The sequence below is a fragment of the Sylvia atricapilla genome, chromosome 1 (assembly GCF_009819655.1).
Source record: "Sylvia atricapilla isolate bSylAtr1 chromosome 1, bSylAtr1.pri, whole genome shotgun sequence".
Taxonomy (NCBI): Eukaryota; Metazoa; Chordata; class Aves; order Passeriformes; family Sylviidae; genus Sylvia; species Sylvia atricapilla.
Window position 1 is genome coordinate 19,025,709 of NC_089140.1, and position 27,727 is coordinate 19,053,435.

Sequence of the window (27,727 nt, forward strand, 5' to 3'; positions counted from 1 at the left end):
ACTTTGACTTGAGAGTTAAATTCCATGTATATTTTCACATTACATTTTTTAAATTTTTAGTTTACAATTCTTTTGCATTAATTAAATTAATCTCATTCACAAGGAAATATTTATTTTTAACTTCAATATTTTTAGACCAATACCTATTATTCTCAATGTTATAATTTTATTTATGTAGAAGTCATACCAGAAAATGACAAATGACCTTTTAGAAAAGTCCAGTCTATGGTCTTGATAAAGCACCTTATTTCTCTTCATTTTCTAAGTGATTTGCTCAGCCTGGTTTGAAGAGTCTCCAAGTTCTGTGATTTTGCTTGGAAACTATTTTAGTCTTATAGAATGTAATTTCAGGAAGGATATTTGTCTGACATTCAGTCTGAATTTCCTGTTCTTAAATTCATGTCATTGCTGATACGTGTATTTTCATGTATTGTACCAAAGGATGACTCACCACCCATAGCAAGAGCCCCTTCCGTTGTCCTTTAATCCTGTGCTTAGCCAAGCTACACACACTCAGTTCTTTTAATTTCCGTTTAATTCAGCCCCACTGTGCCCCAAGCATTCCTTCCTGTTCCTGCTTTCTGAGCTTCCCCCAAGTGCTCCTGGGGGACTGAACACTCCTGACTGGGCTTGTCCTGCATCCATGCCAGCTGCCAGTGAAAAAGGCAATGGAGCCATCACAATTTACATTAACTATAGATTTGCTCCCATGCCTCATCATGTGCACGCCTGGCATTGTATTGCAATGTGATGCCTTCACTTAGGCACTCTAAAACTGCTGGAGTATTTTCTGTAGTTACATCTTCCTAGCAAAGAGGTTTTACAAACAACACTGCCACTCACATTTCTGATCTAGCATTGACTCTTCCCATATTTCTCACTGACATTATTTCATATGTAACATTACGGTCCTCTCAACAGCCATACATGTATTTATTTTAATGTATCTACTCATGGGAATTCTTAAATTCATTTCTGTGATTTCTAGATCTGTTCTGTGTTATTTCCTTACTGTAACCAGTTTCTGATGTACTTTCCAAATTACTAAATGCAAATTTTGTATTATACAACGCTATGTTTTTCTACATACTTGCAATATATATCATATTTACACTATACATTTCTGTATAATACTATGTCTTAACCTTTACATTTTCTTTACTTAAATTTCTTTACTATTCTACATGGTCTATAAGAAAAACTTTACCTGGTTGTGAATTATGGTTTATCACTGGTTTGCATTTTTTTGGTGCAGAAATTTTTAGATTACAGTAGGTTCTTGTATTCAAGTGGCTCATTTTCACCTAGATAAACCTTAGTCAGACACAATATTACTGTGGCAAAATACAGAATACCTACTTTAAAACATATTCAAAAGTTTTCCTAAAATGATATAAAAATTCTTATGCTGTAGGTTGTTTGTTTTGTGGTGGTGGTGTTTTTTTGCCTTTTTTTTTTTTTACAGAAGAGGAAGGAAGAGAGGGTGAAATGGTGAGTGGTGGAGGAAGGATTCTCCCATCAGTTTATGTTTTGTTATTCAGGAGAGATTAAAAAATAGGACAAAGGCGGAGTATTTGGAAAACATACTCATTCTTCCTTATCTTCATCATAAAGAAGTGAGGAAAATAAAGAGGAGAAAATAAGAACAGTAAAATTTTCTACTTTTCTAAAAATGTGTTTCCAATTTTTTTATATTAAAATAGGAGGACTTAATTTGTTTGTTCTTACTGATGATATTATGAGGACAGTACTGATGAGTTTTCAGTAGCTCCTACTGAAACCATGTGTCAAACACTACTTAAGGTCTAAGTAAAGTGTATCTGTGTATCTGGGTTGGCCCTTTCTCAGGCTCTTTTCTACTCCCTACCCTCTTTTTCTGAAATGTCATTGTGACTGTTGATGCCTGTAATCCTTCACTGACATGGTTACCAACAAAAGGAGAGGTTCCTGCACAGGGAGGGCTGGTCAAGCTCCAAGCTTGTCAGCTTGCAAGCCGTGCAACAGCCATGGATGTTCCATCAGTAGAATACACAGCAGAGAGGAAGTGGAGTGGAAAATATGGTGATAAGTTCTGGGATATTGCTTTCGCAGCCACACACCTTGGTCTTGAATTGTTCCATTTGCTGAGTCTATGGGGATGTTTCCAGCTCCAGGTTGTATAATTTTCTCCCTGCTGCTTTTCATTGACAAATGTCTCTGGTGCTGAGTGTATGAAACTTGATAGAGTGATCCCCTTAAAGGGAATGCTCTGCTGCCTAGAGTCTGCTCCTGGACTTTCCTGCAACTGCAGCAGCATGCTTCAGCTGAGCACTACATTTGGCACTGTGTGTCTCACTCCACCAAAGTGCAGGATTCAACCAAAGCTCATGTCTCAGAATCCCTAAGCCTTTTTCTTTATTACGCTAGAGAAAATCAATGGTAGTCACATGAAAAAAGTAGGTCATGAAGGTATGTCATCTTTCCCTCTCCTTGAAATGAGAAGTTTAGATGATTAATCTCTGTGCAATCTGTTTCCAGCTTTGGTTTCCAAGCAGAGACTGTCAGAGAAAGAGGTGCTTATGTTCTTAGTACACTAAGGGACATGAGGCAGAAGACAGAGGAAAAGTATCTTTTATGTTCAGAACTCTAACTGTAAGTATATAAAAATGGAGGGTCTATGTGCTCAAGTGAATTAAAATATAGTAAGTAAATATGAGCAAATGCTGTGAAAGCTTTGTGAATAATGGGAAGAGTTGTCTGGGTGTATGTTCAAAATGAATGGCTCTTTGTGTTGTCTATGATAGCCTTGTTATGGAGGGCTGTGAGATAAAAATAATAAAGGGTGCACCTAAGTGATAAGGAAAGGTCATTTGCAGGCATTCTGCTGAACGTAAACTAGTGAAAGAAGACCAGAGAGCTGAAAAAACCCCTTTTTCTCATTAAAAGGCAATGATCAAAGACAGAAAACAGCTGGTAAGTGAGAGGGCAATATCACTGGTGATCAATTGCTGTACAAAAGGGAAGTTAACCATCACATACTGGGGTGTTTAGTATATTAGGGAAGGATAGCTGATGAGTGAAAGTACCTCATAGATATCCAACATTTTTTCTGAGCTGCTACAAAGCCTGAAAACCCTCCACCTTTTGACTGTTGTTCAGTTATGTAGAGAACTTGAAACTCAAGTCTGCTCAGGAATTTTCAGACTACTACTTGGAAACTCAATGAGACCATAAAAGTTTCTTTTCAGAAGCAGCTTTTCCAAGACGCTAATGGGATTAAATGCTCAACTCCTATTGACTCTTAATGGAAGTTAGACGTCTCACTTCCCCTTATGCCTTTGAAAAACTCCTTGTTAATCTTCACAGTTTACAATTTGCCCTCTGAGACTGCTCTCTCTTAAAATAAATAGACTCTGATCCTCCTGAGAGTTTGAAGGGCTCTAAATATTGAAAAATTCTCCCAGGAATCCAGTACATGTGGTGAGGGAGAAGCCTTGTTCATTATTTTACCCAGGATCACTTATGCAGTTTCATGCATAAATGAGAGCCTAGACATTCACCACTTCAACTAATAAATGAAAGTAAAGCTGCCGAGCAACCACCTCAGTCTTGTGGTGCAGTGTTGTAAAAGCCAAGCTAAATCACTCTGGTAGTATATGATGCATGGTTACCAAAGTCTGATGTTATTTAATGTACTACCCAGATAGGAAATCTGCACCACATCCCACAACCTGAACACCTGTTTGTCTTCTGTTTAAGGAGAAAATAGGCAGAGAAATGCCCTTGCCCAAACATCACTTCCATTGCCTCTTTCTAGACTTAGAAAGCTACAGAGGCTTCTATAGTTTTGAAATAAGCTACACTACTTGAGCTAATGCTCTGAAAGTGTCATCTGCTGACATCTTTGCTGCTTTAATAACTTATGTGGTTTTATGTTCTTCGAAGTTTATTACTCATGACTTGATTAGTGGCCATATCACATCCTGAACTAGCAGCATCCTTCAGTAAACTGTAAACAGATGTGTGTGCTCCACACCTGGTAGATATTGACATTCATCTTGTCACTCTGTTGACACTCCTAAAAAGAACAAGTGCAAGATAGAGACAGTATATGGAAGCAGAACAAAGAACATGGAAACACCAATCAGGAAAAGACCTGGAAAAGTAAATGTGCATTCCCTGTGTCAATCAAATACCAGCTGAACCAAAGGTAATCTGAACTTCTAAACCTAATAATCTCTGAAGCCAGTGAAGCAAGCTTAGATAGATAATTCTACAAAGGGTGAATGATAACAAAAAGCAGTGAAGCCAAAAACATTTCAGGTTCAGTCAAAGAGATTCACTGTGATTGCCCTCAGGTCTGGCAAACCTTAACACAGGCAGACCAACCCTGAGATAAGATTAAGGATGCTTTTTTACAAAGCATAATGAAACGGATAAGTAAACAGAAAGAGCAATGGAGGAAAAGAGCAATGTCTTTTCCCAAAGACAGCAGACACTTCAGCAAGAAATGGATTCAAGTCCTCATATTTTGTTACAGTGTGGTTTTTTTTGTTTGTTTGTTTTGTTTGGTTTATTTGGTGGTTCCCCCCCCAAGGTCAGGATGAATAACACAGGAAATGTAGATTTTGAGTTTGGAATCGGTTGTTTATTATATCTTGTCTATTGACAGACTCATGAGCCGTGAGCTCAATTTAGTAAACTAGAGAAATGAGGTAAAATAGAGTGCTTCTAACTCTTTCTAAGGTTATTTAAGTTATAATCCTTCAACAACGAGATGACATTTATATTATTTATACTTTTGACTCAATAATGACTACCAAATGCCTGCAATGTGGACTTTTTCACCTAATTACAGAAAACCGCTTAAACCTATGAAGAAGAAAGAAGAAGGTGAAGAAGAAGGGCTTAGTCAACGCTCAAAATCCTCTATCTTGACCCACACAAATTACTATATACTAAAACCTTAAATCTAAGTTTTTCACCTTTTGAGATCATATACCACCACTCAAATTACACACCCACATGCTATCACTCAATCTTGGGAGCGTGTTCCAAAGCCTCAAGTCAAATGTGGAGCTTGCCTAAGGGTTAGCACCCCTTAGCTCAGAAAGCCTGAAATTTTCAGCCTCCAGGGTTCCAACAATATTTTATTTAAAATTAAACACTTACGTTTCTCTTTTTTTTCAGTAGAATTTACGAGAAGGTAATTTGAGAGACAGTCCTCTTGCTGGTAGACCGGAACTGTCAGCCTCTTGTAGCCTAAAACTGGCACCTGAGAAATGAGTCATTCAATGGAAGCCAAATTTACATTTGTAACTTGCTTGAATTTCCATGGAAATTTGAACTAAACCGATTTTGCACAAATTTGCATAAAGATTTAGGAAGAGTCCTTAACTTTATTCTTCTGGATGTCATAGAAAAAGAAACAACTTCACAAACACTGACCAATTTATATAATTATTTCTATTTCTGATTAGTTAGTCCAGAATGAAGGTGAGGCCTCTTTACATACTTCTGAAGTTATGAATCTGTGTGAACAGTGCTGTTTTGTTTCCAAGTCTGCATCCGAGTCCCTGGGGTAATGGTTTCTGACTTGTGTGTCTGCCAGCCTAACAACAAAAGCAATTATTTTCAGAAAAAGAAGGCACTGAGCATATTGATCTATATTTAGCACAACCACAAGATTTGCAAGCCTTTTCATTACTTGTGAAATAATTATTCCTGTGTCACCACTGATACGTTAATGGATGTTTTGTGAAACCAATTAAAAAAAAATGTAGCAGTGCACAGTGCCGAGATACTTGAGTTAACTCTTAACTAGTTACTTGGGGCACTATAAACTGTGTAGGTACTTTAAAACTTGGCTTTACGTGGGTTTCCCAGCAAATCCAGCACCCTGCAAGGTGTGCTCACACAGTGCTGTTTCTCACAGCACAGTAACTGTGTGACCTGGGTGGATAAGCATCCCTCTATTCCTGCACAGCTCAAGTCAGTGAGAGGAGTTTACTTATCCTTATGAAATGCACTGCTATGGCAACATTTTCAAACAGACGTGGTATTCTCAATGGCAGCTGGTTTCCACTGCAGAGGCAACAATTAGTCTGCATGAGATCTGGAAAATATACAGGGGTAATGGGTCCTTCCTACAGTGGCTGCCATCAAAAAAGTCATCATCTGTTAGCAACTCTGCCAGAGCAAGACAACGAGAGTGCCTGACTCTGTGGGCTGTAGCAATAGTGACTGCAATAGCTGCTCTACTGCATGCTTAATGTAATGTAATCTCTAGCACTGAGTACTTCTGACTAGCTGTAAAGTTGTAGCAAATGTTGCTGTAGTGTAGAATAGAGGGGGGTGGAGAATGTTTTACTGCAGTGGGGTAGAAAAGAACACTGTCAGCAGAACATCTTTCAACTAATTATTCTTACCCTTGCTGGTTCATTTTTGCCCTTCAAGAAAAGTGTTACCGATGTTTATTTTGGTTTTAAATGTTACTAGGAAGTGTTAATGGCTTCTCAAAGTGCTCACTACAGTACTGCTAAGCTGCAGTTACAATAATGATTGAAAATTGTTTTGACCAAAGAAAGAAAGGATCTTTCCTTTGATTTCTGAGATATATGCTGAGTGTATGGCTACAAGATTACTGCAATTTATATTTCATTTAACAGCTGGACCCGGATAGGTACTTTTTGCCAATCATTGTTCTCACAGGGCCCAGGGGTGGGGTTCAGATCATCACAGAGGCTTTATTCTACCTTTCTTTTTGCATACTCACAGCCTTATTTTACTCCTCAGCAAGGAGGACTTTATTTTGGATTAGGGTCCCCCTTGATATTTCAAAATAGTGTAAGGATGATCGAATCCTTATTTATCTTCACCTAGAAAATAACCTTCAATATTAGGATGATTTTGCACCCCTCTGGCACTGGTATTGCGGACTCAAGCTTGGGGTTCTGGCTTACATAAAGAACACAAAATAATACTGATGGGGAGTGATAATGTACTGAAATTATCAAACATCCATTAGTACACAATTTACATAAAATACATTCTACCAAAAATGAACTGCTTTCCTCATTAAAGTTGTTCTCCTTAAATGGTGCATAACTTCAATGGCTTTCTTGCAAACTTTTGAGAAAAGCGTGTACACTATTTGCCTCAGTGTAGGTGCTCTGTTAATTTTATTGTGTGTTGAGAGAACCAGTGATGACCATTGTATCTGTGTTTAAGGACATGCAGAATAAACCAATTAACTAATTTTCATCAGAAGATGCATTACTATATTTTACAGAATACTGTACACAACCAGAAAATACTAGAAGACATAGTATGCAGTACAATTACTGCATGACAGCACGTAGTTTCCAGCACTGTTTTTTTCTGGAAAATTATTCCACTGGCACATAAATTTCCATATCTTTAAATTGACTCTAGAAGGGCTGGTTCAACAAAAAAATGTGACTCTTGAAAGAAAGATTGTCTGATGTAACTCAGAATGCAACCTCTAATGGTGCTTCCTGAGCTGTGGGCAATTTATCAAAATTTTCCATTAAAATTTCAGTTTCAAGATTAGTAGTCCAGAGACAGATGTTTCCGTGGACTAAATACAAAGTATTTCCTCTGCTGGAGGGAAATTTCAGAGAGTAGGAAGTAGTGTCAGGGGAGGTTTAGGTTGCATATCTGGAAAATGTTCTTTACCCAGAGGGTGGCTGAGCACTGGAACAACTGCCCAGGGAAGTGATCACAGGACCAACCTGACAGAGTTCAGAAGTGTTTGAACAATGTTCTCAGGCACATGGTGTGACTCTTGGGGATGGTGCTGTGCAGGGCTGGGAGTTGGACTTGATGGTGCTTGTGGGTCTCTTCCAACTCTGCTTATTCTGTGATTCTGTGAATATTATGAACTACTGCCACATTAGTAGTCATTTTATACTAATATTTCCACTGTATCACAGTCCATATATTTAGAGTTTTTAATTGAAAAATATCCATTACACTTTGTTATTTTTCTTATGTAGACTTCTTCCTCTCACAGATCTGTCCAAGATACAGTTCCTCCCCACTTCGGTTGCCTCAGCAAGCCTTAGGTCCTTGTGTGCTTTTGACCCTTGCAGCAGGCAGAGCAGCAACCAAACCCTACCAGACAGCATGAGGAGAAACAAAAAGAAAATATTCTAGCCCAGCAGGACCTGGACTCTGAAGCTGTCCTATACCTAAACTCAGCAGTCTTTGGCAGTCATTTCTTCTTTATGCCAATGCTCAGAATCAGGGAGTGAGTCCATAACAGTGTTTCAGTTTTGATAAAGCATATAATAACTTCTGTAATTTGTCTTCCACTGAGCTCTCTAAGAGTGCCTCTGAAACTTAGCTTCCTGAGTCTATGAGATGGTGCAGCTGGGAGCACGTTGGCCCAGTTTGTTCTGAGATGGATGAAGACTGGATGATGATTTGATGGATGAAGGTGAGATTTTGTCCCTTTCTGGACATTGTGACTTCTGTAAACTAAGAATTGTCACAGAAGGATTCACACTGGGTTCCAGCAAACAAGGGAGTACTACTTATCCCTTGAAAGCTAGTATGTATTTGTCATAAGACAAACAAGGGAGCAAACAGACCAACAATATGAAAAGGTAAATTTCCTTCTTTCATGCTTTTGCTCTTCAAATGTTGCCAGTGACGCTGTGGTGGTCTAGCATGAATATGAAAGGGTTTTTTTCCTATGGAAGTTATAGCATGGATTGACAGCTTGACTGATGAATGAGAGTGTTGTGTACACCTCTGGAGACCCAGTCTTAAATCAAAAGTCCCAAGTGACTCGGGCTTTTCCTTTTCTGCTTGGCAAGGAGCTAACATCACCTCCTAAGTCAGAAGTTCGGGCTCGGCCTCCCCAGGCCAGGTCTTGAGGTGGGGGGTCTCTGCCTGGGGGAGAGCGGCCGGGGTTGGCAGTGTCCCCTCTCTTCCCCATGCAGTGTCCCCTCTCTTCCCTGTCAGTGTCCCCTCTCCCCCAGCAGTGTCCCCTCTCTTCCCCAGCAGTGTCCCCTCTCCCCCAGCAGTGTCCCCTCTCTCCCCCAGCAGTGTCCCCTCTGTCCCCCGGCAGTGTCCCCTCTGTCCCCCAGCTCCTCTGACGGGGAGAGGAGGAGGACTGCAGATCAGCAGGGCTGGCCCTGCCCCAGGGGCCGCAGCGGCCATGCTCTTGGCTTGGCTGCTGGAGCCTCTGGTCCGAGGGAGGAGAGACTTTTGAGAACTTTTCTCCAGAGCTCCGGGGAGCTGATCCAAGTTTGAGTTGCTTTAGATCTGACCAGGGGTAGAGGAGGGTTCATCCATCAGCATTCCTGAGCAGCTCCCTCTCCCCGTTCCTCCCCCCACCATCACTTGTGGCTTTGAAGTTCCCGGAGTCAGCTGGAGAGGAGAAAGAAAGACTCTGGGCAAAGGCTTTAACCCTTTTTCCTCCTCCATGGAAGACAGAGTGATTTGAAATGTAGAGAGACAGCACTGAGACAAAGTCAGTGAAAGAATTGAGAAAGACTATTAGAAGATGGGATGGAGGAAGTGGGCATTTTTGACCAGACTTCTCTGGATGTGAATTATGGGGAGATCGACTGTTTTTGTAATATCCTAATGCTGCTTGGGGGAATGCGAGTTCTAGCCAAAGGATTGTGTGTACTGATATACATGAGATTTGATTGGGAATTTTGAATAGAATATGTCCCCGGCTCCTGGGAAACAATAAGGAGGTCTCCTTTTCTTTTGAGATAGAGGCAATTTTAGAGATAGAAGAAGAGAGTCCTTGTTTTTTACTAGAAAAAGCATTCTTAAAATGATACCCCAAACATGAGGAGGCCCATAAGCAGCTTGGGAAACTGTTATATATGGTGGGACTGCACAGAATCTGCAAAATTCTGGGCGATTGCAGATTTGTGACATTGAGAGCTACCAGACCTTTTCTTGTGGCGTGTTCTCCATAACTCTAGAGAGGCTCCTCTCCCAAGGTGATGTAGGAACATGTTTAAATGGTGGCAACTGACTGAAAATCATGGTTTTCTCTCTGTGTTGAGTGGGAAAGTGAACAGTTTGGGGCAGGGGGGAACGTGCTTGAATGTCTCATTTTTTTCTCTCTCCTTAGTGTATGTTAATAAAATCTATCTGTTTTTACTTTTAAGTTGTGCCTGTTTTGCCTTTTTCTCCCAAAATCCTGTCTCCCAGCTGGTAAACAAAATTTGGCGAACGTGAAACCACCACAGACACATAGCCTCTTAAAAGCAAAATATTGCTTGGTTAGAACCAAAGACTGACTGAGAAATCCTGTGATAAACTATGATAATCTCTCTATATGATTTCTGTCTCCTTCCAAGTCTCACTTTCTTTTAGTTCAGAGAAAGCCTCTGTTTCTCCCCATTCTTCAGTCTTGGCAGCTTTCGGTCTGTTTTATTTCACCATCCATCTCTTTTGAATACTATTTTGAGTGTTTTTAGTGTCTCTCTCTTTGTAAAATTGTCTGTAGAAATTTGGAATGGGATAGGATTCTTACAGTGAAGTTTTAGCTATCATCATTCAGATTGTATGCTGATTATATGCAAGAAAATGTTGCATTATCTTCTTTTTTTTGCACTTCCTAAAGCTGTCAAAAAATAAACAATGCTAAGGCATATAGGAAATATTGCAGTGTAAATAATAGCTAAGCAGATTTCTTAATTTATTGAATAGGAAGTAGCCCTATCTGCTACAGCATTATCCTATGAAATATGAATTAAACACTTGAAAAAGTAAAAAGAACAGATGTATAATGTTTATCTACTCTATTCCATTTCAGCATCTTTATTTAAGATGTTGGATTATCATTCCACAGACAATTTGGAATGTGAATTTAATTAGTTAGTTTATAGTAATTGTAGCCTGGTAGTAATAGAATTTTTGTTGAATATGGTACAGTATAAAGCAATGACAGCTGGGCACTGTATAGAAAACAGAATGTGTGGTATTCTGTTATTAGGATCTGTTGTTCATTATTTCCTGTATTTCCTGAGTTGATCGTATAGAGTCTCTGTAACATATAGCATTCTTTGACCTTTTTTTTTTTTTGATTGAAAAGTTTTATATTTAGATACACTTGGAGGCCAGGACTGGAGGTGAGGCACGTGTTTCCTTGTGTTAGGTTCCCAGAATGGATGCATTTCCCTCAGGTGTTACATGGTCAATAGACAGACTTGAGTCATTCCTGGGACCATGAAGCAGGCATGTAGCAGGTACATGCCAGGAGGAGACTTCCTCTCCTCCATGATTATATTAAAATCACATTTTGGAAAATGAAAACAATGCCATATGGAAAAAAACCCATAAATTACCTTCTATAACTGAGATAACTGAGAAAAACTTGTAAGTACTCCCAGAATATCCAGGCTATTCACCCTAATCCCACTTTCAGGAACCTAAAGCTGTGGAGCTGTATTTAAGGTGTCAGTGACAATTATGGTATCTTTGCTGTGCAGCATGTTTTAACACTTCAGCCTGTGTGCAAAGCCCTGATTTTTTTTTGTTATGTGAAAATCTGAAGGTCTCAGTTCTATTCCATAAGCCCAGTGGTCTCTAGTGTGTCCTTGAGATGCCCCAAAGATCTGAGGAGCTATCACGACCTTGGACGACTTTCAGTGCCTATATTTGGGCAACAGGATGGAGTTTGGGGTGACTCCTGCTGAGCTGCCTGGTCTCAAAGCATGGCACCAGCAGAGTCTTCTCAAAACAGCACTAACAAGACAAGATGGAATGGCATAAGATATTGAACTGAATCAAATTTCTATTCAACAACTATTTCAGCTGGAAGGGACCTACAAAGACCATCTGGTCAAACTGCCTGACCAATTCAGGGCTGACCAAAAGTTAATGCACATTGTTAAGAGTATTGGCCAAATTCCTCTCAAACACTGATAGACTAGGGGCATCAACCAGCTCTCTAAGAAGTCTGTTCCACTCTTTGGTCACCCTCCCAGTAAAGAAATGCTTCCTGATGTCCAGTAGAAACATTCACTGGTGCACCTTTGAACCATCCCCACCTGTCCCATCACTGGACACCAGAGAGAAGAGATCAGCACCTGCCTCTGCACTTTCCCTCCTTGGGAAGCTGTAGAGAGCAATGAGGTCACCCCTCATACTCCTTTTCTCCAAACAAGTCAAGCCCAAAGTCCCCACTGCTCCTCATAGGACATTGCTCCCGGCCCTTTCACCAGCTTTGTTCCCCTCCTCTGGACATGTTGAAGGACTTTTGCATTCTTCTCGTATTGTGAGGCCCAGAACTAGACACAGGGCTCAAGCTGAGGCCACACCATCACTGGATAACCACTTATTTTGACAAAGCTGGTTATCTTTGATGCTCTCTAGGGTGAGGTTTGCCCTCTGGTCTGCCAGGGCATGACAATATAAGAAAAATAAGAATAAAGGAATAATCAATCACTTCCAAACAACTTCTCCTCAGATTCTTATCCTTAGAACAGAAGGTGGCCAGAAGTAGCTTCAATGGCACAAGGATAATGGACATCTATTGCCCATTCAAACTTTTGGATCAACATTATGCTTTCTGACTTTTTCTTTCATTTAAGGAGGTATATCTCAGCAGCTTGTCTAGAATAGTTTGGCTCTTTTAATATCAAAAGGAAGAGAGACCAAATCACAGAAAATTACATATAATAAGAAATTTTACAGATCTGATTCCAGGATGTAATGCTATGTATTGATAAATTAAATAAATTTATCAATTGATAAATTGATAAACAGCAGCAGAAAGTACTCCAGGGCAGCAGGATTCTGTTGTCTGTACTAATAAGCTGTTAGCGTGGTCTCATGTATGGGTGTCGTGGTTCTGAAAGGTGGTTTGGATGAAGACACTCATCTGTAGAATGAAAACTTTACCCAGATCTCCAAAGATATTCTGCTTTGCCTGGTCTTAGTGCCAGAGATAAAATTCTGGCTGTGTGTAATTTGCTAACACAGGCATAGTCTAAGAGATGTCAGAACTACCCTGTTCTAGCCCATTTTCTTGATATTATCTATTTGAAAAAAAAAGATGATCCCATGCTAAGTGGTAAAATTCTTTACAGAATTTAATAAAGCCTGAAGCCTTAGAAACATCAGCAACTACCTCTCTTCCCTCCAGGAAGATAACCTAGTAGATTTAACTCTGAAGCTTTGTCAAATCCCCAATTGTTTACAATGACTGGTTTTGTAGTTGCATTTTCAGTATGGATACAAGAACAGAGATAATTTTTGTTTTAAATATAAACTTCAGTTGCAAAAATAAAGTCAGTCTTTTTCAGCACTGTTGGAGATGAGTGGGAAATGAAATTAATAACAGGTGCTGTGGTATCATCCCATAGGAAAGTTCTAAATGGTGTTTTTAATATAATTTTTATTTCAAATCAGCTTAATTATAGAGCAATCTATATGGTCCACCAAATACCTATAATATTGCTGACCCAACAATGAATTTGGGATGCAATATATCATTGGCTTTCTTCCATTTGCAAAATATTACTTTATATATTAAATTACAGCATCATCTATACTTAACCTTGTGCACACATGTGCACATGCATACACATTTTGCTTAGTTAAAGTAGTTTGTCTCATGAAACGTAATTTATAATTAGCAAATATAGTTATTAAAAATTATAAAAAGATACTCTGTTAATAAAAAGTTACTAAAATCACCTAGTTAATAAAAAGATACTCTGATTTTATCAAATTATGCCTCATATAGATGTATGAAAATAAATTAATAAAGGGAAACACTTCATATGAATTCTAAATTACATTTCCCTCTATTCATTAACAGCTTATGGTTCATTAGGCCATTACATTTTAAACTCCAGTCCTTCCCTTATCAGTTTCAACAAAACCATTAAAATTAATCTTTATATGAGTGTCACAACTCTCTCCTTTGAAATCATCAGTGTAATTATGAATAGTCATTATCTGGTTAATTTCTATTACACAAAATCTTTGCATCTTACTAGTAGTCTAAGACAAAAATATAAATATCTGCTTTTAAAATTCAAGGATAATTGCTTCCAGCGAATTAGTAGTCGTATTTAATTTTTAAATTCAGAAAGAGAGAAATATTTGTTTAAGTATTTATATTAGGTTTAGAGGGGAAAAAATAAAGTGGCTTAAAATGCAGCCATGGTAAAATATTACAGTACTAGAATCCACATGGTACTGAAAATTTCTTTTGGCTTAAGCCCTGCTGAGTCTGTTGAGCTCTATGATGACCTTCACTGCATGTGTGAGAAATGAAGGTGAGCAAGATTGTTAGTGTCTACAAAAATTTACATATACTTTATAATAGACATGCTGAAAAAAGCTTGACATCAAGCTTATGCATACATATTGTTATAAAAGCTCTCTAATTTTATTCCAGCTGAATTTCCTGTTTTCTTGTTGTGTCAAAGGACTGAATGATTTGCTGTGGTCTTGATGTGTATACTGTGTCCCAGGCTGATGGATTTCTGCTTGAGATTTTTAAAGGAGCCAGAAATGAAAGTGGTAACCACCTCACACAAGCACCTCAGAACATGACAGACATGGGGGATTGCCTGAAAGTGTGCTCAGATTAGTGAGACAACTTCAGTGAAAATTTTGGCATGGGCTCAATTTTGACTTGGGGAAGTGGCGAAACCAATGATTAACTGTCAATTATAAAAACCACCTGCAACATTGTGAAGAACAGGAAAGGTATAAGTATAAAAGTCCAGCCTTTAGGAACGTATTTTCAAGTTGTGTTTGCTTACAACAGTGCCTTGTCTTGGCAGCCCTTGTTGTATCACAGCTTCCAGCACATGTGGGAGTGCTGGAAGTTAGAGAGCCCCAGGAGGTATAGATGCCTCTCAGCCCCCCAGAATCCTGTCACCTTTTCTTGAATAATTTCTCCCCACATGGTGCCTCAAATAAAGGTCTTTACAATGGTAGGAGAAGAGTGATTACTGAGGAGGAGTGTTTTGTGGTGTCAAAAAATTGTGTTTGTTTTACCAAAGAGAGTGTTGTGGTCTAATGTCCATGATATACACAGAAATAGAGCATTTTGATGTGTTAGGCCTCAGAAGGCCAAAAGTTGTACTACCATTGTGCAGAGATCATTCTTGTGAATGCTAGATAGCAGTAAAGTGATAAGGAGAAGGCACATTATAAACCTACTTTATTACTAACGTGTGGTAGTACCAAGTTCGCAGTCATGCTACAAGTAGCTTTACTCTCTGGCTCTAAGGGTGAATGAAGGAAAAATTTGGTTTGCAGTTGGCAGTAACTACCAACAAGTATTGAGAGGTATATGATAGACTTTGTTGCCCTTTTTAGTCACCAAATCCAAGTAACAAGCTTGTCTTTAGCATCGTCTGCATTATAAAATATAGAATTACTCATTTCATGCTTCATTATCCATTTGGAGTGACATTCTTGGTGATAAGACTTTTTCAGTGCATTTATGCTCAGCTGAGCATGCCTGCCTGTTACTGCCAGTGTTGCTCTCAGCTTTGTTTCCTCTGATCAGGTCATGGGTGTGGAGACCTGCTTTCTTTAAAGGCTCAGTCTTCTGTGGAACACCATTTCTCTTTAAAAGAACCCCTCAAAGAATCAGGAGGGAACTTTAATAAAAACTTCTTTAACTAGGGAAGGTATTGGCCTACTTGCTAAGTGTAAATGAACAAGCAGCAAAAATCTTTGATATGTCAGGACTTGTGGCCAAGGACACGACTGCCCATATGTGACAGGTCAGCCAGAACCCATATGTTTTAAAAACTCCTGTGATATTCCCACTGCTAAAGAGCAATTACTGTACAGGTTTCTGTTTCTTCTGCTATAGACTCTTTTTTTTTGTTTGTTTTCCAATTGTGTCAGTTTGCCTATGTTCACAGCTGGAGAAGACTCTATGATATGGGTGTAAATAGTTCCCCGTAAGGGAATGAAAAAATAATTCAGATAAGTGGCATTTTTGGTAGTGGGGACCATCAGGTCAATTTTAAGACTTGGTGCCACAGAACTCAGATCCTGGTGTTCCAGCTAGTGCAGGCCTTCTAAAGTGCATTAGGCTGTGTGTGCACAAGGATGCACTGCCAGCTCTCTGGATTTCCCCAGCTATCCAGTTTATGTTACTTTAAGGAGTGCACCTAACATGGTGAATCGTTTTATTGATTATACAGAATAAAATAATTTTATTTTGGTGGGCAAGTCTAACATACTGGACTGATGTGTTGACTTAGGCAAAAACTATGTCCGGTGTGCCTAAAACCCTAAAAATGGCTCTAGAAATAAATTTAATCTGTTTCACATCAACAGAAAACCAGAAGACTGAACATTCCACCTCCACCAAGCTCCAGGAACATGTAGGAGTGCAATTTTCCTCACTCTCAGGGAGTGCTGATTCCTGGATGAAGGTGTAGAACTCCCAAGCCTGTGCTACCCTGGCAGAGGAGAGGTGGGCAGCTTGTTTCCCAGACAAACCAGGAATCAGAGGACATCCAGAGGAGTGAAAGGGTAACTCTGCAGCTGTACTGTTCTCATGTGCTGTCCTTACCACTTCCATTACAACAAAATCAGTGAGTTAAACTTAGCCTAGAGAGTTGTGGGGGTTTTGTAGCAACTAAAGTACAAGTAACTTGAAAAAGTGTGAGCCTTTTTTTGTAAGTTAGAAAATGTTCTGACACTTGGTGGCAAGGACATGCAAAAACAAATGGCCTGGGAAAATGAAGAAGTAGTGAAAAGTTTCTTCTTATTTAAAAAGAACAAAAATAGCAATAGTGGAAAGGACATATAAAAGCATGGAAGATTTTTCAATTTAGTGAGAAGGGTAAGAATATGAAACACAAGTTCAGGATGTGCAGTAGTATTTTATACATATGTTTTCAGAGACAGTAACAAGTGAAAATCTTTCCTGGAATTCTAGTTGAAAAAGTGACATTTATGCCATGAAGAGATTTAAATTTTCTTCAGATACTGGGTGAATTTCACTATGAAGATTTAGCAAAAACCTTAGAGGTAAAAGGTTGATTTTATTTAACAAGAGAACTGCGATACAGACTACCTATCTTTTACAAATCCCAAGAGCTCCTTTCCCTGTGGAGTTGGTTTCTGTGGAAAAAGTGAGAAAACATTTTGCTTAATCATTGTGATAGCCTGAGAGCAGACAGCTGGTCAGCCAAGGAACAAGTTGCACTACTTGATTTGAAATAAAAGCCCACTTCTCACATTTTGAAAAGTTTTCTTTACCTTTCATTATACAGGAAGAAAGACTATCTGCCACTATAGAGGAGATAATAATTTACAAATTGTGAAAGGTTAAGGTTTATTTAAGGACTTCTTATGCTCCTTAAGAAATGTTAGTCTGAATATGATAACAAAGTGGTCTGTTGAATACAGTGATGCGGAGGAAAAAAAACACTACCTCAAACATGGAGATTAGACTATTTATGGCACTTTAAGGGACCCTTTCTCCATCTGAGGCAGATATGACAGGTGTACAGATTGTTTGTACCTTAGATTTAAACACTGTCCTAAAACAGCACATACTTTGCTCTCATCATCATATTAAGTGGCAAAAGAGATTCTTCACTGTAGTTATATGAATTTTAATATGTTAAGATGCTGGTTGAGTAAGAATATTTTGTACTTTGAGAACAAAACAATCATATCCTTTTTTTTTTTTAGCAGTATATTGAGCAAGGTGAATTGCCTGTATTTACAGAGATATCTTGACCATACTTGAGCACCATACCTGAATAAATTATTTAGGAACCACCAAATAGATTAGAACCTGCTTCTTCTCACCTGAGATTGCCTAACCGAGTTTGGGGTGGCCAAGCACAATCCACTTGTTAAGTACTTCAGCAGCTGAGTTGAGCTGAGACATAGCCTTTTGCTGCTTATGAATTACCTGAACAGATTATTTCAGATAAAGGTCCTTATTCTGTTCCTGAATAGTTTCAAATACTCCTAAGGAGAAATTAGGTGAAGCACACTCCAACTATTGCTATGAGCTAACAGTATCAGACAGGTTATCAAAATGCTTTTGCAGACACTTTCAAAGAGCTCTAGGGGAAAAAACACCTAAGTCAATAGTCTGCCATACAGAAAATTTCATCAAAGTTATTTCTCAAGTGTCAGATATGAATTAGGTTTGATTTACTGGATTGTGTTTTAGCAAAACATCTGAGAAAAAAAGTAGAGTAGATGCATTTTCAAAGCCTAAGTACACATGCCTTGACTAAGAGTCAGCTCAGGGAAGAATATTTTGTGGGAAGATGTTGCAGTCTGTGTTTTCTCTAGCAGGACTACAACGACAGGTAGCGAAGACATGGGAAGACTGTGTACTTCAACACAGAAACTTCCAGAAAGGGAAAAGATTTGCCGGTATTGAGGAAGCTTTTAGAATGGGAAAAATGAGGTACATATATTGCCACAGAAACATGGGGGAAAATATTCACATTTGGATGAGGAGGACAGTAAAGATGTTTCTAGACTGATGGTCATTGTGCTATACAGTGTTTTACAAGTCCAATTATACAAATACTGGGAAAATTTAGTTGTACATAGCTACTTCAATGCTTTCTAGTGTAATTATACAAAAGATACATAATGGGTAAATGCAGTAGACATGAAATGTACAACCTCAGTGGTTTTAATTTTCACACATGTTGTCACTGTTGCAGAAGGAGCCGTTCTGTGGGGACACCCTCTTACAATGAGCTCCAGAGGAAAAACTGCCTGCTGCCTCTAAGGACTTGACATTTGTTCTTCCTCACCTGGCTGCTCCACTTCACCTAGAGTGAATATTATCATGAATTATGGCATATGACATTCCCTCTGTAGATGAACTGTAGCCTGTCCCACTGGCAATCTTATAAGTGAACCAGTCATCACTTTACTTGTGGGAACTTTCAGAACCTATAAAATGACTTTGCTTTGGGAAATAGATGAGTTTTCATTCTTTATTCAGGACCGGTCACAAAGGAAACCAAAGACATCAGTATGCCACCTCCAATTTAAAAAAAGTGCTGAGCATACAATATTGGACATTTAAAAAGAAAAAAAAAGGCATATCTTAAATTAGAAGAGCTAACTATCATGGCTTTGTTTTTTACCTTAAAGTGGTAGGAATCAAATCTTCCAAAGACTAACTCAAGCTTGAAGAAGGGCAATGAGTGAGGTAGAGTGCTAGAGGTAGAGTGTTATTGGTTTTAGGGGCACCTTTCACTTTCTGTAACATCTTTTATCCATCTCCAAGATTAATCTGTGTACTACTGAACATGATTAGTTTTTTTTTTTTAATTCTGTGTTTGTGAAGTTCGCTTGAATATTAAACTATGGCAAACATAAATTGCATTTAATAATTTTGCTAAACAAGCATTGAAATCTGTCACACAACAAGCACAAGAAACTAAGAAGCATTATAAAGCTCTATATTAATTTGTTCTAAAACATGGTCATGTCTTACATTAGGTTAAATATATTGCATTGAGTGACCTGCAAGATTTGCTAAACCTAGGGAAAAGGGGTTTTAAAATTATGAGAGTTGGGAATACAGAAAACTATAGCTTTGTACTCCAGATTGCTGTGTATGAGATCCTTTGTAACAGAGATATGAGCACTAAATCTTTTGATGCACCTAGCTGAAGGAAATAAGCACTGTGATCAAATTAAAACTTGAAGAAGTAAATATGAATATTTATGAGATATCTGGAAATAAGAAATATCCTTGTGAGGAAATTTTTTTTAACTTGCTACTTCAGTGGAATAGGTTTTGTAGGTGGTTGACACTTCTGTGGGTATCCACTTGCCTGCTGAGTACATAGGACTTATCCTCCCTAGCACAAGAACAGCAGGATCTGATGCCTTTGCAGGGACAGTTCTTACAGATGAGCTCTGTGATACCTACACTGGCAGGCTTTAAAGGCCACAACTCTCAGAAGCAGAGAAAATATGCAGACCAACCACTGGAACTGGGGAGTAGAAATAAATGGTTTATCTCTTACATGACTACATCAAAATTGGATCAGAAAATAAGCAAAAAAAATATCATAGATAAAGAATTATTTCTATAAATACCTCATTCTTAACAAGGGTAAGTATAACCTGAGAGAACTTTTGTCTTTTTAGTGTCATAAAAATCAGTGGCGTGGAACTGGATTCCTGCCTGCAACTTTCTTTTTCATGACAGATCCCAGATTTGGTGTTTTCAAGACTGCACTTCACTAACCACTACTATGGACAACACTGTGTCTTGAAAGGATCTTGGAGGAGTGTGTTTCAACATTTTAAAAATTTCATACTGTCAATCTCTTGTTTGGCCTTTCACACAAGAAGCACAACCTGGCATAGGAGAGGTCTCCTGTGGTGGTGGTAAGACTGATGGTAAACAAACAGACAGGTATTTTTACTATATATATAAGCATATTACTGTGGTATTAACACACATTAGAAATTATTCCATTTGAGTCTATCAGGGTATTAAATCAGGGTCTGACTAATCAAAATTGCTGATTGCTGGTACTGAATAGGAAATATTGTAGGATTACCTTGAATTAGGGAGACAAGTCTTGAGCAGTGAGGTACTCCAAAAAATAAATTTTGCACTGAAGTCCATGATCTGAGATTTCTCATCAAAGTTTGCAAGTTCTTGTTAGAATTGTATGTAAGGTGTTTTGGAAATTTGCTGTTGGGATATTGGATGCTGACAGTATCCTGAAGCTGATATTTTATAGCAGGCAAGTGAAGAAATCCACTGTCCAAACTCTGCTTGTGATCTTCTCACAGGCTCACCTCAGGCCTTCCTCACCAGCCACTGCCCCACAGTGCTGACCCATCATTCCCCTGGAGGTGGTAATTTACTGTCAATACCAGATATTGTCTCACCTGAGAAACATAACTAACTCAAAAATTTTTGCATATTTCTACATTTCATGGCTTTATAAAGGTTAATCTGATCTTTGCTGTCAGGGATAAGAAAATTTCTTCACTAATTTTTTTTTTCTTATCACACTATTTTATGTTCTATTTTTATAGCTGGGAGCTCAAGTCAATGCCATAAAGTAAAATAATCCTGAAGTTGGACATTGTTTCATCTGGCTATTTCCATAGGTAATATGAGCAAAGGGTTACAGCACTTTATTTGCAACAAAACCAGAAAATTTAATAGGATAGTAGAGAAATTCTAGATTAAGAAATTGTGTCAGCAGGTTTAAAGCTTCACTGATAAAAACAATTCATAGTGCCACTTTATGGATAGATTCATTATGGGAATCCACTGGGTTAGTCATGGGACTAAACTTGGTGTTAAGAAACTCCGCTCGAGAAGAGATTATATTTCAGTCTGTGCTGTCATGTTAAATTAAGGTTCCAGTTTGCACTTTCATCCACATGTCTGATTGTCTACGCTGCTTGCTTATTGATTTATACTCCAAGTAATATCTGGAGCAAACCAGCCAATTTACCAGGTGGAGAAACATAGACACAGAAAATTGAATCTTGCCTTTTTGGGCTGGGGTAACTCCAACCTCTCAAGGCACAGGGCATAAATGTGGGTTATTCTTTGTCATAATTAAATAAATACAGATTAGAAGAGCATAGCAAATCCCCCTGCAAATCCCCACTGAGTCTGGTATTCTGATTTCTCCTGGGACCATATCTGAACAAAACTCTTTTTTCCTTTTCATTCTCTGCACACTAATGCTTCTGATTTTTACCAAGACAGCAAAAAGTGACAGAACAGAAAAGAAATGAAGCTGAAATATTGCCTTTCTTAACTTCTTTAGAGTGCTCAGGATTATGCAGGAGACAAAAAAAAAAAACACCCAAAAAACAACCCTCAAGAATTTTAAAACCAGTGTTGATTTCGTTCCAGATGCTTCTCAGATCATAACATCTGATTCTAAACACCCTGAGATCAGCAGTGCTTTTTTTCACTTCAACTAATTTCCTGTATTCCAGTAATATGCTTCTTATTCCAGTTAATGCCAGAAAATACAATTGCACAATCTGCAAACATGAATTTAACTGTACTTTTTCTAGCCCTACAATAGAGTTTCTCAGTCAAATACATGAATATTTTGTCACATAGGTCGATGGGCTTTTGAGACAATTTTTTCCAGCTTTCACAGAAAACTCTCTCTTTTGCATCTCCAAAGTAATCAATGCCTTTTATTTTAGATTGCCACGGAATTATTGATTTTCTAATGCACAGTCTCTTATTAAACTCATTATACCTTCACTGTTACTAAACCATGGGGACTGAGAAATGGTTGAATGCAGCCCCATTTCCAAACAATTTCTCAGCTGGAGATGTTGTTAGCAGTACAGTGTAACAAATTGCTCAGATTGTCCAGACTATGTATTGTCTCTAAAAGTGTTAAGGATTGAAATGACTTCTACTTGCATCATTAGTAAAAAAGTTTTCTACAAATATATTTGTAAGAAATTTTATGTGCACTGACAATAAAAATATTTTCTAGGCATATTTGATTTTGAGTTTTTTTCTGTTCTGTGTATAACCTCTTTATAAAGGGATTGAATCTATCCCGGATAATACATAAAATGAAACAGGCTATGTGCATGTGTAAGGTGTGACTAGAGATTAATGTGTTTTTTAAATTTAAAGTCTGTAGTCCCTGACCTTTCAACAGGAATGAGTTACTCATAAGGCCTATATGACTCCAGAGTCTAAAAATATATGTAAATGTAATGCAGATCTGTAATTGCAGAATATATGGTGTATAACAGAAAAATATTGTCCCCTTCAGACTCCATTCTGTGAATAAAAACTGGGTAAGAGCTCTTTAATGTCCTTGTTTGAAATCTCTGTTTTGATGAGAGATTTTTTCCCCCTATGAATAAAGATCTCTCAGTGGAAGAAAAAACGATTCTGCATTCTTTAAAAATCACCTCTTCTAAATATTTCAGAAGTTAGTGACATCAGAAAAATCTGGTTACATTCTTGTATTTATGCAAATGTTTGTTGTGAGAGTGGGAAAGCATTGTCTGTATCCAGCTTCTCATATCCTGAGAAAATATAGAAAGGAAAAAAGTAACTTCCAGTTCTTAAAATGATACTTTTCACAAAATAACTTCCTCTTTAGTTGGATAAAGCTACAGATATTTTTCCTATCTGCAAATTGAAAAATAAATAAATGGAATTTAATCTGGATTCTTTCTCCTTATTTACTACTGACAGCCACATTTTGACAGAAAATTAGGTGAGAATACACTCCAAAAAAGTAAAAATGCTGGATTTTTTTTTCAATTACAGTATAATTTATTTGGACTAAAAAAATTGGTGCATATTTCTGTGGGAAAAACTGCCATTTTCCATTCAGATTCTAAATGCATTACATTATGACTTCAGACCTATTTTAGAAGTCACAGAACACTGAAAAAAATACATTCTTTCAAAATGACCACATTTAAATGGGTAAATTCAGCCTTAAATCCTGCTCCAAGCTCTTTTGAAAAGCAGCTAAAATTTAGTGTCAAACAGCAGCAATCACCAGGATTAAAGCACCTGTATTCATATCAATTAGGTGACATGGATTGAAAAGTCTTAGGAGAAGGGAGCATCTGGAAGTGGTCTGGACAAAGTCACTCCTGGATCTGAGTGGGAGCCTAAAATCAAGGAAGACAAGATATGCAACTTTCACATAATCAGGTAAACCAAAGTTATTTGTTGTTCTAAAAATAAGAAAAATGTTTACATTAAAATTACATTTGAAACTTTAGAAATTATTTTAACTACTAGAAAAATTTTTGTTTTCTACAGCTATAGTTTTCCAGAATATTTTCAAAATATTTTGAAGTTGCCTGAGTATTAAATCTTTCTATGGATTGTGAATTCCGATGTTATAAATTGTATTTCAATTAAACAACAATTTTTAATGCTGATGGTTTTCTTTTATCATTATCCCTAAAAATAAAATGCAATAAGTTTCTCTTGACTTTGTGCCAGTTAGTCCGCTATATCTAATATATTTTATATTCCAGACCTTTGAGATGCTCATTTGTATTGTAAGTTACATTAAAACCTTGCTTCCCGTTGTGAATACTGATTTATTAAAACACGTTAGTTTGGAAGCCTCCAAAAAGATAAACCACCTAATAAAACTAGAGTTGAAAGAGCATCTAATGTGTGCTTAAAAACTGTAGGAGTTAAAAAACCTTCCCATACTCTTTGCAGTGAAATTTTAAGTCAGTAATTTAAACTGAAGAAATTAAGCTGAGTTCAAAGTGCTAGAATTGCAAAAGTGCTCAGGATAAGTAAAGCTCTGTCATTCAGCACAGAAGCAAAAAACAGATCAGGAGAGATAGGAGCAGGAACAAATTTAAAAATATTTTGCTTTGCATGCTCTGTTTCTTTATACCTGAGAATAAGTCTCTGTTTCAAAGGCTCTAACAGTCAGACAAAAACCCCTTTTGACCATCACAGTTATCAGTTGAATTCAAATTTTGTGTGTCCCATGCATCTAAGGTGCTGGAGTGCAAGTAACAGGGTGTCTGGGGTGTTATGTAAGGGATACAGCCAGGAATCTTTGATGTGCCTTTTGGATTTCTGTTTTGGATTTCTGTTTGCCTCATGCTCTGTTGGGTGAAAGCACATGCCAAGATCAGTACTCGGCTTAAAGTGCAATGACCAAAAGGTTGTGTTCATTGTTTCGGTCTGTCTACCAAACTCTGCAAAAAGTAGCTGTGATCATGTTGCAGCTGGCAACATTAGCTCCTTAATCTTTTGTGTAATAACTGCAACCAGGCTTCTGTGGGAGCAGCCCAGACACTGAGGTGGCAGCTGGTGGGGAGAAGGGTGTAGCAAGGGTCCCTGGCTATTAGGACATTGGACAGAACAGATTGGCCTAGCCAATACGGCTTCCATGTCGAATTCCCCTTTATTATCAGCCCATGGTGAGTTATATAGGTTTGCCACATAGTTTACAGTTACAGGCTATACAAAGAATGCAAACAACCCCTATTTATCTGAGTCTTAAGGTGGCTAAAGTGCCAGAACTACAACTCTACATTTAGAAACCCACTACTTCCCAGAACACTTTAATATAAACTGTGAATTTCCTACGGCACCACAACTGTGAATATCTAACTGTGTCACTGTGGCCTGCAGGCCCCGTGGGCTCAAGGGCCCAGAGCTCTGCAGGCCAAAGGGCCCAGGCTGGAATTGCTCATCCCCAATCAATCCAAATATGAATCCCAACAGAAGGGGACTAGGGCAAGCCAGGCATCCTGCAGACACGGTGCCAGGAGGTGAGGGCAGGAGATCTGCTCTGCAGCCTGAGCCATGGCCCTCGTATCAAAGCTTTTTATCACTCTTACAATTTGCTTGTCCCACAGCTGTATCATCTCAGTGCTTTGGTGAGGTGAAACGTGTAAGTGCTGTTCTAGTAGAAGTAATGGTGATTGCTGAGCCAGCCCTGGTTTGGGTTTCTGAGCTCCCAAGAGGAGTCAGAGCTCAGCCATGTCCTGCTGGATAGAGCAGGGTTTGGAGAATCCCTTGTCTAGTACCTGATTCTTCCAGGGAATATATAGGAACATCAGTTCCTGGCTTTCAATTTTGGCTTCTCACCCCAAACCAAAAGTATATTAAAAAAACCATCCCACCCACCTCTCTTCCACCTGCCCCCCCCGCCCCCCCCCCCACCCCCCAAAAAAACCCACCAAACCCAAACCAAACAAAAAACCCAAAACCAAAAGAACAACAACAACAAAACCCAAAACCCCACAGCACACAACCACAGAAAACCCCAAACACTGTCAAGAGACCAGATTGTGGGGTCTGCAAACTCCTCAGCTTTGAATTCAGGATCTCTTGACTCAAACTGACCATACCATTGGCGTGGCATAGCAAAACTGTTAGGTTGTTACACAGCAAATATAATATTGCTGTGAGCTATGATCTGTGTAAATCACAATGACAGAATCCATTTGTTTAAAAAATAAATTGATGAAAGATATAAAAGAAAATTTTGCAAAGAGCTGGTGATTTGATTATACTTATGGGGAGGGAGGAGAATCCCTGCTCTATCAGCACTAGAGAAGTCTATATCAAGACAGCTTGATTAAAAGGAACAAATATTACTTGAATGTACAATTGCAGAAATAAGATGAATTTTTATAATTCTAGAGTTTTATGAAATGCCAGCTAGAAGATTAAAAATACATTGTATTAGTTTCTTTCAAAAAACTTAATAGAAGGAAAATTCACAGTAAGTCATTTCAGTTCTGAGCAAGATGAGAGTAAAATTAAGATACAGTCATGTATCATGAGATTTGGGAAAGACAACATTTTTTTTTTACCATGGATACAACATCTTAAACAGTGTGTAAGTCTGTACACAATTCAACAGGAATTGCTGATAAATTACCTTTTTTGATCAAATTTATCTTCTTTGACTAAGGTAAAATCTCCTTTTTTACTTGTTATTTCCTGCCTAAAAGGACCTGATTAAGCAGCTAAAAAATACAGAAAGAATGGCATAGCAGGAAGCTTTTCATATTTTTACAGGGCAAAACCTTTCTACTGTATTTCTTGGTATATCTGGGATTGGTTCTATGATAAAAAAATATAAAATAAAAATTCATTAGCCAAACTTACAAGATTATGGGGCTCATTAGAATTTATTGCTGTGAACAAATGGGGAATTTGGAAGTGAAATATTTCATGATACTTTGAAGTGGATAATTTCTGTTCTGGGCATAAAAAGTTTTACAATACAACAATTATTTTTGCTTGCTCTTAAATAAAAAAAATATAGAGAGGTATTAACTACTTTAAATATTGTCATACAAGCAGTAAAGCTGTGCAATATCAGTCTATCTGCAGAAAATGAATTATGGCACGACCCTGAGTTCTTAGCTCACACATCTGTTTGCTGGTGCCATGAATTGCACACCATCTGCATACTTAGTGATTTCCAGCTTCCAAACTTCGTTTCGGTATGAGATGAGGCACAAATAGAATCATGTGCACTGTCAGTAGCAACTGAGACAGATGGGAAAGCTGCACATCAAATGCTGTAAAAACATGCATAATTTGGTGTGAGTGCAAAAATTTGGGGGAAAATGAATACATTTATTAACTCTTTTGAGAAACTCATCAGTAAGGTGGTCAATGCACCTGGAGAAGACTAATAGGCTTGCACCTGCTGCTGGTTATCTTAAAATTATTCTGCTTATAGGAATCCAAAACCTATTAAAACTTTACCTGTTATGAGTCTGGCTTGGCTCTTACAGCTGTCACTGCAGATCTTGATTAACTGTCCCACAGCCACTGAGAGTATCCCAGGCTTGTGCCTGGTGCAACCAGAGGTTGCCTTTCCCTGTCTTTCATGGGACACCTGCAATCCCCCTGTGGCTTGGCATGTAGCAGCACGAGCCCATCCACTACACCCTGCCAAACACACATGGTCTGAGCTTAAAAAGTTCACCCATATTGCAGCCCTATTGTTATGATGGCAGACAGTATTCTTAACAAATATCCATAACTACATAAAGTTGCTTTTAGAAATGTAAGTTGTATGTACCAAGATGAACTGGCTGGTTACTTTTGGATGCACCCTGCATAGACAACATTTTAATTCACTCAGCAGTCTGTACCTTTTTTCTGTATTGTTTTGGCACAGGAAAGACTGTCAGGTTTAATCACCTTGAAAGTTTCAGGGAGGATGTTCTAGCACTTTAGAGTAATGTGTTTGCAAAATAAGTGTCCTGAGTGGAAAGATTC

General features: G+C 38.2%; 1 long non-coding RNA gene across 1 annotated transcript in view; it reads left to right on the plus strand.

Annotated features, from left to right (window-relative positions):
* LOC136363952 (uncharacterized) overlaps positions 1–18,400 on the plus strand; it is a 47,131-nt gene extending 28,731 nt beyond the window's left edge. The window contains exons 2-3 of the long non-coding RNA XR_010744093.1: positions 16,297–16,494; positions 18,286–18,400. This is a non-coding gene — a long non-coding RNA (uncharacterized lncRNA). The remainder of the gene's footprint in view (positions 1–16,296; positions 16,495–18,285) is intronic.
* Positions 18,401–27,727: the final 9,327 nt, after the last annotated feature.